The 12,371-nt window shown below is 60.5% G+C and overlaps 1 pseudogene; it reads right to left on the reverse strand.

Moving 5' to 3' along the window:
- Nucleotides 1-756: 756 nt before the first annotated feature.
- Nucleotides 757-6,476, reverse strand: LOC112814727 (thyrotropin-releasing hormone receptor-like; annotated as a pseudogene).
- Nucleotides 6,477-12,371: the final 5,895 nt, after the last annotated feature.

Below are 12,371 nucleotides of genomic sequence, written 5' to 3' on the forward strand. Positions count from 1 at the left end.
TCAGCTCAGAGGACACGAGACACAGAACCAGAAGCAGAACCTTGATTCCAGCCAGGCCATCACAATAGGGAGAGCTCCGTGGGGCTGAAGACCTCATGTCCTGCAGGTGGTGCTGCCCTGGGCTCGTGGAGGGAGGAACAGACAGGCGACAGGTGGGTGGTGTACAGGGGCCTGGGTGGTCCACGGCTGGGCTTGTCTTGCAATCAGGAGAATCTGGGTCAGCTGATCTGGAAATGGTCTCCATGTCCAGCTAGTCTCAGCAAATCAACCATGAGACAGAGGACAGGGAGCTGCAGGGTCTGGACTGGTCCCAAGTGACCCAGGGGTCATCTGTGGGTCTCGTGGAGCCATGAGGAAGAACGGACTGGAGTCTCCAGAAAGCCTGTCCCCAGGGGACTTTGGAAAACAAAAGGTTTAGGGAGCCTTTTTCATTGTCCCTGTTTATCGGCTGCTCGGGCACAGGTGAAGTTCCCCATCGTCCTAAAAAGCTCAGAGGGAGCCCAGCTGGTCCGGCCATTTCCCCAAGGAAGGCCCACGGCTGCCTGAGCCCCACGCTGTGCCAGAAAGCACACAGCCCCTTGTGCCCCCTCTGTCCTCACAGCTGTCCCCTGGGGGAGAGCAGATGTAGCCTCTGCCAGCGTCACACAGTCTGGGGCCCTGCCCCCTCCCCACGCAGGCTGCTCATGCCCACCGGAGAGCAGAAGGTGGGGGTCAGCACCACGAGGGTGTGAACCATGGCCCAGGCTTCCCCCGGCCTCACACCCGGCCCTGGGGGCTCTCACGCCCCGCACTCTCGGGGCGCATGTTCTGGGTGCGTTCCAGACACACGCTCGCCGTCCGGGGGCTGAGGCCTGACGCTGAGCCCGCGCTCCTCTGGTGGGTGACACGGGGACAGTGCACATCCGAGCTGTAGCAGAATGATTTTCATGCAGAAATCAGAGCTCAGCACACGTCTGTGCGGATTTCACAGCCAGCCGTGAGCACCGGTTACGCCTTCGCACAAGAGAGCTTTTCGGCTGTTAGCCACTTGGGGTGGGAAACAGATCCAGAGCACCATGCCTTGAACAGCAGCCTTGCCTATTAGTGGCACTGGCTCAGTTTAGGAGATGGGGGGGCCCAGCTGTCAGCCCACCCCCTACCCCGCATGCTTCTTAACGCAGAGCTCCTTGCCCCGGCCTTCTACCTCACGGTGCCTGTGGCTCACCGCAGGTGCCACCGAGCAGCTCCTCACCCGCTGTCACAGACGCCCAGGCCTCGGCGCCCCAGCCGGCGCTCTGCATTTCTGACGCAGTCCCCAGGAGACCACTGGCGAAATGAAGAGGGGCTGGTGTGCACCGGCTCTGGGGCTCCCTGATGGCTGTGTGCGAAATAAAGGCAGGAGCAGGGGGCTCACTCCTGGCCATCAGCTTGCTGAGCTCCCAGGCATTTGGGAGGTACTTTTTGTTGGCAGGGGGGTGGTAGGCAGGGCACACGAATTAGTTCCTGATTCCTGTGTCCGGGGTAAGGGACAGTAACACAGCCTCCCTCTCAGTGAGATGTTCCTGTGCAAAAAAAGAGAGAGAAAAACAGCTCAGGGAGCAAAGCTGACTCAGGACTGGACACTGAGCACCAAGGACGGACCTCGACCTTGACAGGCCAGAAGAGGCATGAACATCCAGGTGCCTTTGCCCACTGAGCTTGGTCACAAAGTCACAGGGGTGGGACCTGTCCTCTGGCGAGGACTCATCATCTCATCCCCTCCTCCCTGCCTGACCTCAGGTTTTGGCCAGCAGGAGACACACTTCCTCCCAAACCACTCTGCGGAAAATCCGCTTTTAAAGGACACCACAGAGGCCAGGAGAAAAGTGATCTCAAAAGGAATAGGGACACGGTCGGGGACACGTGCCCATCTCGGAGGTCAGGAGCACAGCAGCTCACCCACAGGATGCAGGGGGCTGCCTGCCCGGAGGTGTCCAAGTCTCATGCACGTAACGTGGGCAGTGGGAGTCCCACTGAGCAGGCCGTTGCTGGGGTGAGAGTGGCAGGCTCGGCGGGGTGCCCAGAGCCTCCCTTCATTGAGGAGCATCACATGGGGACCGTCCTGCCTCTTCGGGGGCTCCCTGCTCACCCCAGCACCCCCAGCTCCTGCTTAGCTCCTTGGCAGTGGCAGTGGGCTAGGGAGAGGGTCAGCCCTGCTGACCCCCCCAGGGGGATACGCTTTTCAGGCTGGGGCACCAGAGCATTGGGGCAGCCTGGGGTCGGGGTTCCCCTGACCCATGAAGTATCTCTGGGTGTCCGCGGTAGAAGCTGGGGGCCTTTCGATGGGGCCCCAGGTAGCTTCTATCTGCAGGGGAATATGCAATCCTGGGCAGGCTCCACCCACAGCTGAGGACAGTGTTGACAAACACTTTAATACCAGGCCTTCCCCTGGAAAAGCCGCTTAACATAACAAGTGCTGGTGGGTAGAAGGTCATAGTGTCACACCAATGAAGGCTGGTGGTCCTCCAGCTTCTCCTTCCTGCTCCTCTCCTCCCCTGCTTCCCAAGGAGGTGAGGGATTCCCACATGGAGTCCAGACTTGAACTTCAAGCACCCGGACCCAGGCCACCCTATGGCCCTTGTTCCTAGGGAGGGAAGTGGCGGGGGCCCCGGGGGCTAAAGGGGCATCTGTGCCTGTCCTGGCCCAGTGGACGGGGGGACCCTGCACGTGAGCAGACGGGGAACGGAGGCAGGGCGCTGGGCAGGAGGAGGGCTGCCCTCACATCCAGCTGACCGAGGGCTCCTGCTGGGGGCGGGGGGGCGGGGACCCTGCAGCCTGAGGACCCCAGCCCTGGCTCCTGTCCGCCTGCGTCTTCGGGGGGTCTCTTGGGCCGCACTGCAGCTGGTGGCAGTGTGGCAGGCCACACGCCCCTGTCTCTCTCCCGACAGAGAGCAGCACAGGCGCCGAAAGGCGTCCTGGCACTTCTGGGACATGAGGCTGTAGACAGTGGGGTTGACGGCACCGGTGGTGTAGACGCAGGTGCGGCAGAAGAGGGGCACCAGGGCTCCTGGAACGGCTGGGCCACCAGGGAGCTGAGCAGCACCAGCGTGCGGTAGGGCACGCGAATAGCAACACGACCGCCACCGGCATCTTGGTGACCTGCAGGACACGGGGACCGGCTGGTGGCCAAGCGCACGCCCCGCGAGGGGCGGCCACACCTCCCGCCTCAGAGCTGTGCGCGGGGTCCTGACGAGAACGTCACTGGAAGAGTCATCTGTGACGACACATCCGCCAGGCTGCGAGCTACGCGCCCCTCGGGCGCTGACCAGGTCTGGCATCTCCAGCTCTGCTGGTGCCTGAGATCCGGAGATATTCTGCCTCGGGTGCTCCCTGGTCACCACCCTGTGCCCCCAGGGGCTCCCTGCCCCACACCTCGTACACTCCCAGCTGGGACAAACACTGGTGCTTGGGGCCGCACGCAGCCACAAGCCCGGGACGGCTCCCCTGGACATGGCACTGTCATGGTGGCCCCTTCGGGGATGGGGAAGCACAGCTTGGAGGGCAAGAGAGGCCTCCCCAAAACCCATCCATGCTCATGACTGTCCGAACGGCCCCCTCCAGCTGCAGCCGTGACCCTCTAGGTGGGACCCCTACTCGCACCCTGTTCTATCCTTCAGTTCAGGAGTGAGTCACAGACCCAAAAAGGCCTGTGGGGGGATTCGAAGCCCACCCCCGTGCAGCCCAGGACAGTCTGCTAGGACCAGGGTGTCTGTGGCAGTTGGGGTCATCAGGAAGGGGAAGGGGCACCCGTCCGGGCCTCTGGGGGGACAGCTACCAGCCTGACCCATGCTGGGAGCCTCCTGGGGGCCCCGGAGCTGAGGGGAGGTCTCCAGGGGGCCCCTCCCTGCTGCCATCTCCAAGGAGTGTAGGTGCTGGGGTTTGCAGAGCCAAGTGACATCCCAGCTCCTGGACTCCTGCTGTGTGACCCTGGGCAGCCCGCTGAGCCTCTCTGAGCCTCCCTTTCCAGCTTACAGCACGAGGATGTCAGCAATCTCCTTCCCAAATTGTGGTGAGGAAGGGGGACCATGCAGTCATCGCTGGCTTTTGCCCCAGGAGGTGTGACCACCTGTGTGTCCAGAGCTTTGTCCCTGAGAGTGGACACAGGCCTTGGCCACTCTGTGAGCCTGGCTCTGTCTCTCCCTGTCTGTGTCTCTCCATCTCTCTGTCTCTGTCTCTCCTCTAGCGAGTGTGTGGCTCGGTCACAGGTGTCCCCCCTGCTCAGTGCTCTCCCTCTCTCCGTGTCTCTGACTGTGCACCTGTCTCAGGCTCCCCACGTGTGGGGCTCCCGCTGTCTCAGAGCCCCCGTCGCTGCCCCTGCTTCCCTGCAGCCAAAGCCCCCAACCATTCACGCTGCCCCCTGCCAACCCAGTGCGCCAGGCTTGCGTCCACCTCCAGGCCTCACCCTGCTCCCCGCAGTGCTTCCTGGTACATGCCTGGCCTGCCCCCTTGCTAGCCTCCGCGGTCAGCTCTGTGAGGCCTCCCTGCCTCTCCCTGAGTCACCTCGTCCCTGGGTCCCAGCACCCAGAAGCCGGCGTGGAGAGTGAACGAACGCGCGTCCCGCCTGCATCTCCTCTCTGCCCAGCTCTGCCTCGCACCTCCCCCTGCCTCTCTGCCCATCAGCCCCTCTCCGGCCAACTCCACCCAACTCTCCCGGACACCTCACCCACCTGCTTTCTGGAAGACCTGGGGCTCCCACCTGGCCCCCGGGCCTGCTTCTCTTGGGTTCCCTGCTCCTGCCAGGCCTCACTGCGCCCAGCCCCGGGGTGAGGCAGGTGGGGCAGTGCGCTCCGGAACAAGACTCTCCCGATGAGCCCGTAGAGGGCGGTGGCCACCAGCAGGGGTGTGGCGAAGAACAGGGTGAAGTCCAACAGGTAGATGGGCAGGTAGAGGTGGCGGGACACTCTGTAGCCGCACTGCGGGCCCTGTCTCTCGCTGACGCGCAGGTCCGCCAGGAAGCAGCAGAGCCGGCAGTACACGGACATGATCCCCCAGACCGCCGCAATGATCCGCTTGGCCCGGGCCACGGTGCACACGGTCTGCGCCGCACTGGGTGGCAGATGGCGACGTACCCGCAGCCACGGGCAGCCGTGTTGGGCGCTGGGGCAGCGGGGTCGGGGAGCCCTGTGTGGGCACGTGGGCGCGTGTGTGCGAGAGCACGCGCTCATGACCCATCCTGGCCCCCATCAGATCCCCCATCTGGTCCTGTCATGGAAGGACTTGAGGGCCATGAAGATCCAGGGGGCCAGGCGGCCATGTTGAGGGCGTGTAGGAAGTGCTGCCGCTGGAGGCCCCTGGAGGCGCCCCAGGCTCAGCCGTGTCTGCTGCAGGCCCAGGGACCCCAGGGCCCTTTCAAAGACCTTTGACCTCTGCGAGAGCCCCATGGGTTCTTAGTTGCCCACCTCCAAAGGTCACCAACTGAGGTAGCCAATGACATCACATGCCTTTCTCGGCCGGCTCACAGCCTGGACCCGGGTCCCCCCCCTGCCATGCCCAGGCCATGGGGTAAGCCAGCGTGGGCAGGAGCTGGAGGTCACTGGAGCCCAGACAGCCACAGCCCAGGAGAACCAGGACCAGGCCAGCATTTGGAAGTCCAAAGGCCTGAATTGTGTCCCAATTCTGTGTTGGCCCTGGACAAGCCACTGAGCCTCTGGGCCAGCCTGCCCAAGACCATGCAGCCAGGAAGGGGCAGAGCCAGGTGTGAACCCGGTCAGCAAGCTTCGGGGTCCACATGCTTAACTCTGGGTTACACCGCCTCTCAGGGCTAAAATCAGAGTGGAGGGAACCCCAGAGAATGTCCAGTCCAAACGCCCACTTCCCAGGTGGAGAAACTGAGCCCCGGAGATGGAGGATTGCCTCAGCATCTCAAGGCAAGTCAGCAGCAGGGATGAGAGAAGAGTCCTTCTGACCCCTGCTTCCTGGGCCCGGGCTTCCAGGGTCCCACCCCACTCCCCTCTATGGAAAGGGGAAATTGGCCCTCCTGCTCAGCTGAGGCTCAGCTTCCGAGCCTCCCAGCTGGGAAGTCCTGGTTGGTTGCTTTGTGGTAAGGGAGATGCATGCAGAGCAGGGCCGGGGAGCACCCACCTCTCCATGGTGAACGCCAGGATGGAGCAGGAGGAGACACTGATGCCCAGGTACTGCAAGTAAGTGATGCCCAGGCAGCCGGCGTGCCTGTAGATCCACTGCCCAGCCAGGCTGTCGGAGACGTTGGGCAGCCCTGCGGCCACCAGCACGGTGAGCTCAGCCAGGGTCAGGCTGACCCGGTAGCAGCTGGTGGGGGTGTGCATGTCGCGAGCAGTCAGCGCCACCAGGACCACTGTGGTGTTTCCCACGATGCCCGTCACGCACACCAGGAGCACCAGGAAGACTGAAACCATCTTGTACTCGGTCAGGCCCAGGACGGCCTCTCCACGTGCCTGCAACACACGGCTGGGCTTGTCCAGCTTGCTCCCGTTTTCCATGGTGGCTGACCAGGTGCTGGAGGGAGCAAGAAGCGGGGGCTCCAGCACACATCCACGGCCAGTGGGGCTGGGCCTCGTGCACCCGCAGGGCCCAACCAACACCGGCCTCTGCTAGAAGCCAGGCCCCCAGGGACACACGGGGCCCTGTGCTTGTGATGTTGCTCTGCTTGGCCAGGCGAGGGGACGGAACAGGGAATACATGTCCAAGGCTCTGCTGACAACATTACTGAGCCTCCCTACAAGCCTCGCTTTCCTGGAGCATCAACACAGGTGGCAACCGTACCTCACACACAAGGGGCAGGAGTCGTGCAGGTGAGTGCCTGTCAGCTCTTGGCCCCGCACACCCTGAGTGCTCACAGTCAGCTGCCCTGTGCTGTGATGAAGGCACACAGCATCTCAGTCTCAACGAGCTCACCTATGAAATGGGGAGACCAGAAGTACCTGCTTCGCGGGGACGTGGTGAAGTTCTTGAGAAACGGCAAGGCGCAGAAAGTTGTGGACCTGGCGCCTGGTTACTCTCCCTGAGCCTCGGCACCCCCAACTGTCAGCAGGGATAACAACAGCAGGTCCCTCCTCGGGTGCTGCAGGGAGCGAGCTGGATCAACACACCGGGCTTGTGGGATGCCCTGTTGTGGTTTCCCAGGAGCAGCGCCGAAAGCCAGCGACTGGCTCCTGCCCACAAGCCCCAGGCCGTGGCCATGGCAGAGCCTTTCTGGAAATGGGCCAGGGTCTTCCTGCCCCTCCACTGGCAGCCCGGCCCTGCCTCCTCACTAGCCAGGCCCACCCCCAGTCGGACCCAGAACCAGGGCAAGTGAGAAGCAGGTGAGGCTGAGGCAGACCACACCCAGAGACAGTCGCCAGGCCAGGTGCTCGGCCCACTCCTGCCTGGCCTGAGAGGCCAGAAGCCCCCACTGCAGCCCCCACGGGGCAGGGGCCCAGGCACGGAATTGGGGCAGGACTGGAAGAGAAGTGGTGGTCCCTAGGATGCTGTCCACACACCTACGCACACACAACACAGACAGCACACATTGTCCACTCACCTGCACACACACCTGTACACACCTGCACACACATCTGTACACACAGGTGGCACACACTGGCAGCACACACCTATGTAACACACCTGTACACACACGGCACACACCTGCACACACACCTGTACACACCTGCACACACACCTGTACACACAGGCGGCACACACTGACAGCACACACCTGTGCAACACACCTGTACACACAGGCAGCACACACCTGCACACACAGGCTGCACACACAGGCAGCACACACCTGTGCAACACACCTGTACACACAGGCAGCACACACCTGTACACACAGGCTACACACACCTGCACACAGCCAGCACACACCTGCACACACAGGGTACACACATCTGCACACACAGGCTACACACACCTGTATACACAGGCAGCACACACCTGTACACACAGGCTACACACACCTACACACACAGGCAGCACACACCTGCACACACAGGCTACACACACCTGTACACACAGGCTGCACACACCTGCACACAACACGGGCTGCACATACCTGTACACACACCTGCACACACAGGCAGCACACACCTGCACACACACAACACCGGCTACACACACTTGCACACACAGGCAGCACGCACCTGTATACACAGGCAGCACACCTGCACACACGTTTCCAGGCATTCACACACAGAGACAGCCCATGGCTCCTCCCCCCATACACCAACACGCAGACATGCAGACATACAAGCACATACACACACAAACACTCCTGAACCAAACTCCCCTCCACAGCAGACCCAGCACACAAGGCTGCACACATAGACACACAGACCCTGACACACACAGGTGCCACACACACTTCTTCATGGACACACACTTGAACTATCCCCCCACACCTTATACCCAAAACACACAGACCCAAATGCACACACGTGTGTGTAAATCACAACACAAGCTCACGCACACCACCACTGCACAGGTGCGCATACCATACACACAGACACACTGCCCACTTTCATGCCATGTGCACAAGTACCTGGAACACACCCTCCATACCTGGACTCATAGACACCTGCACACATGGACACACACAGGCCCCCAGCCTGTTGCTCTCCTGAAAATGAGCCTCCTTTTCTGTTTACCCAAGGAGACAATCAGCCCGGGATCCCAGCACAGCTGCTGCGACACCCCCCCATCCCCCAAGGGCCTCATGTACCTTCTGCCTTGGAGGCTGGCAGCCCCAGGACTGAACCTCATAGCAGCCCCCTCAGATATACAGCCTCCCTGCAGCTGGGAGTTTGCCCCATCCCTGCCTCCTCCGCATCTCAGAAGACCCCATCCTCCCACCTCCATCTCCCCACCCCGCCTGCATGCTAGCCTTTCTGCAGTAAACATTCCACCAGGTGGGAGGCCACCACCGCTGGCTCCCAGTCCAGTCCCCAGGAGAAACCTGTGAGCTCAGAGAACTTGCCCAGTGAGGAGCCTCATCGCCTTCTTCCTCCTTCCAGAGACAGGGAGAGGGGGATGACAGCCCCGACACCTCAGGCAGTCCACGGACAGAGGCTTCTCATCCTGCAGGCTGCAATGCTGTGTGAACACGCTGTGTATGCTCGCAAACAGACACACACAGCTCTGCCAATTTCTCCCTGCTCCCGCACGCCCCTCGCCCTCCCCCTGCAGGAGTGACTGTCAACCTGGCGGCAGCGGCCGCTAGTGCAGCTTCCCCAGCAGGAGACACGCTCTGCCACCCTGCCTCCCCTCCCAGGCCAGGGGCAGGGGCTCCCCGGGAGTTCATCGGGCTGAGAAGGACCCTGCTGGCCAGCCGAGCCATTGGCGGTCTAACAGGAGGAAGCAGAAATCCAGGGAGGAGGTGGGGAGGGCACGGACAGGCCCCCTTACCCTGAGAGGCCAGGTTGGGATTAACTGGGAAGCGCTCCGGGGTCTACAGTCTCCAAGTGACTCTGATGTGAGGTCCATCCCCTGGGGGCCCTTTGCAGTGCTCTGGAAAGGAAGGGATGACGTGCTCACTAAGCACCTAGGGCAGCATGTCCCAGAGGGCAGACCGAGGCCTGGGACGGGGAACGGCTTGCTCTGGCCGAAAGGCAGGTCTAGAGCCCAAGTTTGGGGGCTCTGGGAAGCAGGGGTGCCCCAGGCCCTTGCTGCTGGGTGCCCCACAAGGGGGCATGGCTGGCACATCTTCTCTTGGGCTAGCCCTTGGGAGGAAACCACAAAGGAGCCCGTCAGCTGACCCAGGAAGCAGAAGTCCCAGACTATTTCCCCCAAATGGCCAGGGGCCTGGCTCTCCCAAGGCATTTAGGATCCAGATTTCAGGGGAGCCTGGCTGGCTCAGTCCAGTGGAGCATGACTCTTGATCGTGGGGGCCCAGTGTCATGAGTTTGAGGAGTCACAGGCCCATGCCTCAGAACCAAGGAGGGACCCAGTGAGTGTGCGAATTCTGGGCCACAGATTGAGTGACCAGAAGCAATGCCCTTGAATATGAGTTTTAATAGCCCTCTCTCCAAGAAAGTCCAATGACCCCCGGTGACTTTCTCTCTTTTACTTTTTCATTTTGAAAGGGAATCAACATATGGGAAGGTGCACCCAACATAAACTGGTGGTTGAATGAATGAATAAAAGTGAGGCACACCCTCCCAGTCCCTGCCCTTCCTCTGCAGACAGTCACCACTTCCCTGGCCTGCAGCCCCAAATGCCATCCTGTATCTTGCCTGCCTGGGAGCTTTCTGTAACCAGAACCACACGGAATAATTTGCGTCCTGCTTCTTCCCAGGATCACGCCGAGAGATTCACCCCTGCTGAGTGTGACTGTCCCCTATCCATTTCCCCTGCCGTGTGATATTCTGCTGTAGGACTCTCTGCAGTATGTCCATGCACGATGGGCTGTCGGTGGACTTCTGGGTGGTTTCCAGTTTGGGAGAATCACCGACGACACAGCTAGAGGGCTCCTGCGCCCAAGCTCAGGCTGAGTGGCATTTTCATCCACTTGTTCCCAAAACTGTGATATCCAGGGCCTGGCTGACCCTGGACCACAGAGATCGGGGAGAGGGCTGATGGGGGGTGGGGGGAGGCTGGCCGAGGCACCTGCACAGGGCAGGCCTCAGTCCTCGTGCCCCTAAGCGTGGCACCCCAGCTCCGCACTAGGGCTGCCAGAACCTCTGGGAAGGCTGTGATCCCACAAGCCACCGTCACATGGCAGGGTCACTGTTCCCAGGCGCAGAGTATGTGTCCCTCTCCCGCCATCCTTGCTGCTACCTCCCTGTGGCCCAGGCCTCTGCGGCCCTCCCCCTGCCACCGTGAATTCAGACCCTGGACAGCTCTGGGCGCTGTCCTGCCTCGCTGGTGCTGAAGCCATCCGCTGCCTTACCAAGCAGCCTTCCAGAAGGAGCCACAGGCACCGGGACCTCGGGAGAGAATGGAATCAAGTGCCTAAAATCCCGTCTCCACCAAGGCCCGTCGAAGTGAAAACGGAGGTGCAGAGAGGGAAAGTGGCTTGCCTAGCTGTGCAGTTAACGGTAGCAAATGAAATCTGCGGCAACAACTAAGACTCGGGGACCACCTGCTACACCCCACACGCCGTGCTGTTTGTGTGCACGGTGTCTCAGCCAATCCTAAGAGCAGGACGCCCCTGACAGAGGAGAACCCACATCAGCCTCGTGCTGGGTCTTTCTTCTACTCCACTCCCCTTGCCCTTGATCTTGGGGAGTCCTGCTCCTCTCTGGGAACCGCCCAGAACCCGTCTTTCACTCTGCCCTGAGTTCTCCCAGCCACTAGCTCACCTGCACTGTAGACAGATGCTGTGTCCCCCCCCATCTCCGTGTCCCAGGAGCCCTACAGCCAGCAGCCTCCCAAGAAACCCCCAGCAGCATCTCCTGGGGTTATGGAGCAGTTACATAGCCTTTGTTTGCAACAAGACCACTCGCTGACAGCTTAAATGTCCATTCAGAGTGGTAAGAACTCAATGCTGTGTCCCCACAGCACAATATTGGTTAAAACCGATGTCATGGGGTGCCTGGGTGGCTCAGTCGGTGAAGAATCTGCCTTCGGCTCAGGTTATGATCCCAGGATTCTGGAATCAAGTCCCACATCTGGCTCCCTGCTCAGCGGGAAACCTGCTTCTCCCTCTGCCTCTGTATGCTCTCTCTCTCTCTCTCTCTCTCTCTCTCTCTCTCTCTCTCTCTCCCTCAAATAAATAAATAAATCTTTAAAAAAAAAACACGGATGTCGTAAGAAGTACTGATTGGCATGGCAAGATGTTTGTAATAGAGTAAGCAAAAGCCATCTGTAAAGAACAGGTGAGTATTGGGCACCTGGGTGGCTCAGTTGGTTAAGCGACTGCCTTCAGCTCAGGTCACGATCCTGGAGTCCCGAAATCGAGTCCCGCATCGGGCTCCCTGCTCAGTGGGGAGTCTGCTTCTCCCTCTGACCTCCCCCACTCCTGCTCTCTCTCTCTCTCTCATTCTCTCTCTCTCAAATAAATAAATATCTTTAAAAAAAAAAGAAGAGGTGAGTATTGTCTCCTATTCATGAACGTGTTCATATCTAATAGCAACCATCCACCAGGAGCGTGCCATGTGCCAGGCCTGGGCACGGCCTGTGGTGTCTTGTGTGGCTGTCGCAACCATCCCCACATGCTAGCATCTGTTAGTACCACTGTTTTTCAGAAGAGAAAGCAGAGTCTCAGGAAGGTGAGGCAGTAGCACGCAGAGTGGGGATTTGAACCCAAGCCCCTCCTTCTACAAAGTTGGTGTCTTCAGCCACAGGGCTGGGTGGCCACTCCTCCCCCGAGTCTCTGGAAATGCCCGGATCCTGGTACATACCCAGGGTCCAGATCACCTTATTTTCTTTATCTGTCTTCCTCTATAAAGGTGGGTTGA

Source organism: Callorhinus ursinus, unplaced genomic scaffold (genome assembly GCF_003265705.2).
Source record: "Callorhinus ursinus isolate GAN/ISIS: 27379988/994484 unplaced genomic scaffold, GSC_fseal_2.0 scaffold46, whole genome shotgun sequence".
Taxonomy (NCBI): domain Eukaryota; kingdom Metazoa; phylum Chordata; class Mammalia; order Carnivora; family Otariidae; genus Callorhinus; species Callorhinus ursinus.